Genomic DNA, 5,657 nt, shown 5'->3' on the forward strand with positions numbered 1-5,657 from the left:
TCAGTTTAGGGAGTAATATTTGCCTTTGGGTCATATGGAGCCATTGCTGGCTGTGAATTTGTGTTGCTCTTCACACAATCTATTCCTTTTTGGTTTCTGGTATCAATATAATGGGGTTTTAATCTTGCACAGGCTCTGGTCACATGGTGTAATTTCTTTTGCCTTCTCAAATGTAACTAAGTGTAGAATCTCTTCTATTGGCACTGAACATTTACTGGCCTTTTATGATCACACTGGATTTAAGTTAGGTAGCTTGATATGCAGGCAGAATATAATTAGCTAATCATTTACAGGATTACCTAAACTAAAAATTGACACAGTAAAATACAGTAAGCATGTTTATGCCCATCCAAATCCCTGTATTAATAAAGGTAATCAGATTATACAATCCAAATGTGTTTTCAAGAAAATACCCCTGGCATAGAGGATTAGGAATATGTTTGAGCTAAATTTAGAATTCAGAAAAAGCAATCCTACAGCTTACTTTCCATTATTTTTTTTCCTTCAACTAAGCTCTTAAGCTGTATAAATTAAAGTCTCCAAGATGTCTCAACAGTTCATTTTATATGATTTATTACAAAATACAGTTGTAAAATCATTGCCAACTTACCCCTAATACCTGCTTAGTCATAACTGGAAATCTCTAACAAAGGCATCAATGTCCTGCTTACCTCTTAATTTTAGCTTCTTATCTATGTAATTATTCATCTCCCCCTTGAGAATCTTTCTTCCTTTCCTCAAAGTCTCCAGAGCATTTATTACATTCCTGAAACCATATTCCCAGTCTATCAGGCACAATGCCACTTTATATTGTCTAATACTCTAACTAAAATAATTTCTCATATCTTTAAGAATTTCATTTTTTTAAAAAAAGCTTATCATAGTATGTTTCAAATGGTTTCAAAACTAAGAAAAGCAATGCAATGTATCTTTAAAAGTAAGCAACACCTCGCACCACATTTATTTCTTAAAGCAGTAGGATTTCTTCTTCTTGCACTTTTGTCTTAGCACAGCTGTATTGTTAGTTTCAGTAAATACTACAAGAATTCGCCCCATCCTACTCTCATGTCATTTCTATTTCCACTTCATCAGTAGCATGACCATATGTGGCAGGACAAACTTCAATTAATCCAAAATTTTCCCCACCTCTACCAAGGCCCTCCTTTTTAGCCAGGCAGTTTGGCTTGAGCACCCAACCTAAGAGAGGAAAGAGATGGAGCTAGAGGGCAAACACATGTAAAACAGAAATTTCTGTAAAGAGAGGTGACAGAGTTTCTCTTAGATCAATTTTAGAATTCTTTGGATTGAGGAGAGGGGAGAACAGAAAGGAGAGAAATAGAACGAAGTGAGTTTGGGCGCTGTATCCCGTACCCCTTGAAAGATCTAAGGATGATAAAATGATTCTAGGGAGGTTTAGGATCTTCAGATAAAAGGAGATTTGTAGCATGCTTGCTGTCTAAACACCAAGGAAGTGACAGCAAACCCCCACAGAAGAAGAACGTTGACTTTGTTTGCTGGATGATACTGGTTGGTTTCCACCCTTCTAAGCTTTCCCTTGTATCACAGGGGCTAGAAGTCTGGAAACTATACTTCCCAATCTCCATTGCTAGGCAAGTTGCAGTTCAGGACCTCCTAGTGAAAAGGACTTGAACAAGATTAAAATGAAATGCTGGAACAGTTAGATTGCCTTAGACAAAGAAAAAAGTTGGACCCCTAACTCACACCATATACAAAAATTAGCTCAGAATGAATCTGAGACATAAATCTTTGAACTAAAGCTATAAAAATCTTAGTAGAATATGGGTATATTTCTATAATCTTATATTTTGCAATATATTCTTAGATATGATGCCAAAAGCAGAGGCAGCAAAAGAAAAAACAGATAAATTGGACTCATCAAAATCAAAAACTTTTATGCACAAAAAGACATTATCAAAAAGTAAAAGACAGGCTCTTCCTCTTCCCGAAAGCAACCAGAGGTGACCACTAAAAATGGTTCATTATTCACTTGACCCAGAAAACCCCACAAGATCATGCAAATCATGAGGTTCAAATCTTTGTGTTTACTTTAAGAACACCTGTGAAACTGCCCAGGCCATCAAGGGTATGCATACTCGAAAAGCCACCCAGTACCTGAAAGATGTCACTTTAAAAAAGCAATGTGTCCCATTCCATCGATACAGTGTTGGAGTTTGTAGGTGTGCCCAGGCCAAACAGTGGGGCTGGACACAGGGTTGATGGCCCAAAATGAGTGCTGAGTTTTTGCTGCACATGCTTAGAAATGCAGAGAGTAATGCTGAATTTAAGGGTTTAAGTGTAGATTCTCTGGTCATTGAGCTCATCGAGGTGAACGAAGCTCCCAAGGTGCAGTGTAGAACTTAACAGAGATCTTGGGTAGCATAACCCCCAAGTGAGTTCTTCCTGCAACATTGAGATGATCCTTCCTGAAAAAGAGCAGCTTGTCCCTCAACCAGAAGAGGAAGTTGCACAGAAGATAAAGATATCCCAGAAGAAACTGAAGAAACAAAAGCTTATGGCCCAGGGGTAAACTCAGCATAAAATAAATACTAATAAAAGTAGAAGTGGGGAAAAAAAGTAAAAAAGGCAGACCACAATATGGGAGAAAAAACTTGAAAATCATAGATGATAAGGGACTTGTATCTAGGCTATCTTAAGAAGTATTATAAGTTGATAATAATTAAAAGGGCAAGTTATCCAATTTCAAAAATGGTCAAAGGATCTGAAGAGATATTTCTCCAAAAAAATATACAAATTGCCATTAAGGAGAACAAAAGATGCTCAACATCATTAACCAGCAGGAAAATGAAAATCAAAACCACAGTGAGATACCACTTCATATCCACTTGGAAAGCTATAAACAAAAAGACATAAATAATAACAAGTGTTGGTTGAGACGTGGAGAAATTGGAATCCTCATACACTGCTGGTGGGAACGTAAAATGGTAGAGTCACTTTGGAAAAGGGTTTATCAGTTCTTTAAGAGGTTATATTTAGTTACCATATGACCTAAAAACTCCTAAGTATATATCCCACATATATAATGTACCTGAAAATTGATAGCAGCATTATTAACAATAGCCAAAAACTGGATATAACCCAAATGTTCATTAACTGATAAATGGATAAATAAAATGTGGTATATTCATGCAATGGAACATTATTCAGCAATAAAAACAAAGTACTGGCACATGCTACAACATGCATAAACCTAGAAAGTACTATGTTAAGTGAAAGAATCCAGTTACAAAGGACCACATGTTATAAGACTCAGTTTCTATGGAATGTCCAGAATAGGTAAATATATAGAGACAAAAAGTAGATTAGTGTTTCCCTAGACTGGGGGGGTGGATGGAGGGATTAGGGTTAGGGGTGTTAGCTAAAGAAAAAGAGTTTCTTTGGGGAGTACGGAAAACGTTCTAAAATTGATTGTGGTGATGGAAGCACAACTCTATGAGTGTACTACAGCTGGTGAATTATGCACTTTAAATGAGGGAATTACATGACATATATTATATCTCAGTAAATCTGTTTTTCAAAAATAAGATTGAAGGGAAGAAGGAAGGCAGAGCCCCAACTTCTGGCTTCGGCTGTGGCAGTCGTGTGCCCCTGTGGCAAGGGCGTGGCCTGCAGGGCACTAGGGCACAGGCTCAGAGGAGCTCAGGGCTGGGCAGGTGTGGTCTCCACTGGGGCAGCTGCAGCTTCCTGGAGTTCCCACACATGGACTAGCATCGCCTTACTCCCCTGCCTTTTTTCTCTTTCATCCCTTCCAACAATTTGGTAAGCTTAATTCCCTTGGTTCAGTCTCACTGTGCTTGAAATTCCTAGAGTGATTTGTTTTCCTAACTAAATCCTGACTAGTATTATTGCCTAGAGAACAGTCGTTCTCCTTTTTCTCTTCCTAGCGTAGGACACTTTGTTCAGGTACTTGGCCCTCCACCACATAACTAAACACCTGAGGAGACAGTGATTCCACCGTCAGCCTCAGGGCTCAGCCTGGTTTGGATCTAGGGTAGTCCCATTCCTCTTGCTAAGAATTGGTTCAGAAATAGGTATGTGACCAAGTTATGCCAACTAGAGGTAAAGAGGGTTTGCCGGAGACTTCTGAGAATATTTTTCTTCATTCTTAACAAAGAGGCATGGGAAGCCAATCAGATGTAAGAGCCCTAATTTCTGCAGGCAGCTACTACACAACCAAGGCAGGAGCATGCCTCAGAATGAAGATGACAGGGAGAAGGCAGAGCCGAGAGACAGAGAGAATCCGAGCTTTAATTGTATTTTTAAACTGTTGGATCAACACACCCTGAAGCTCACCTCACCTTCTTATATGAGCTAATAACTCACCTTAAGGCAGTTTGAGATAAGTTGCCTGGTACAGGTGGGAGCATCTTAATTTATGCCCTGAGCCAGTGTGAACTAGCAGCCTATCTATGCAGAGAGCACTTGAGAGAACTCCCCAGCTTCACACACACTCCCAGAGTGGCGTGAGTTATCATCCAAAAGTTCTCCCTGAAACCTGGGAAATTTAACCCAGAGGTGGGTGGTGGACTTGGAAGGGCCTTGCCCCCATGATGAGGAGACACAGGAGCAAGAACCACACAAAACCAGGGATGATGTAGGCATGTGGATATCACGACAGAAGAGTAATGACAACCAGGACCCAGATGGATTTCTACATCACAGCAAATGCCCATGGGACAGGTAACCTGGGGCCACAGGCTCCCCACCTGACACTTCAATGCAATTATGGCCTCTCACCAATCCCTCAAATTGAGAGAATGATAAACTGACTGGGTTAATTTTCTACCACCAAAAAGAATAAAATATCAAAATAAAGATGGTTGGATCATAAAAAAAAAATTAAGTAATGGATTGAGGAAATCAAAACCCTAGAATTATACATCCCAATTAAGCAGAACTCATTCTCTGGCCAATAGATGGCAGGATGACAGGATTATCTTGATTCTCAACTCCACCCGCATTTAAAAATTTGGCTATCAGGGAAGGCCACAACCAGCCTCCTCTGCTACCTATTCTCACCTGGAATTGTTCAGAGTTCAACCTCCAGTCATCTCACAAATGAAATTTATATTACAGTGGGTCCTTGGGTGCAATCCCAATCAGAGAGCTTACTACAGAACCGTGGCCCTTCAGCCACTCTCCACTGACTCATCACCATTGTCTTCTTAATCAAGAAATGGATATGGAATTAGGTAAGGAAAACTCAGAGAAATGTCTATAAATTCTGTTCTGCAACCCTATGCCCTTTTACTTGTGTGTCTTCCAAAGTCATATTCCAAATCTAAAGCAAAAAAATAAATTTTAAATAATTACTGGTAGGGAACTTGGCCGGGTAGCTCAGTTGGTTAGAGCATCATCCCAATATGCCAAGGCTGCGAGTTCGATTCCTGGTCAAGGTATATGCAAGAATCAACAAATGAATGCATCAATAAGTGGAACAATAAATCAATGTTTCTCTATCTCTCTCTCTCTCTCTCTCTCTCTCTCAAAAATCAATAAGTAAAAAAAATTTAGAAGTTACTGGTAAGTAATTTGTCACTCAAAGTTCATCTAACTTGAAACATGAAAGTACTTACAATTCTTTTCTCTGATTAAGTGGCACGGTGCTTGAAAACAAC

General features: G+C 39.2%; 1 pseudogene; it reads left to right on the forward strand.

Annotated features, from left to right (window-relative positions):
• Nucleotides 1–1,957: 1,957 nt before the first annotated feature.
• On the forward strand, nucleotides 1,958–2,548 carry LOC129083520 (60S ribosomal protein L17-like; annotated as a pseudogene).
• The last annotated feature ends 3,109 nt before the right edge of the window (nucleotides 2,549–5,657 follow it).

The sequence above is a fragment of the Pteronotus mesoamericanus genome, unplaced genomic scaffold (assembly GCF_021234165.1).
Source record: "Pteronotus mesoamericanus isolate MK-2021 breed Mesoamerican mustached bat unplaced genomic scaffold, CSHL_Meso_final scaffold_167, whole genome shotgun sequence".
In the NCBI taxonomy this organism is placed as follows: Eukaryota; Metazoa; Chordata; class Mammalia; order Chiroptera; family Mormoopidae; genus Pteronotus; species Pteronotus mesoamericanus.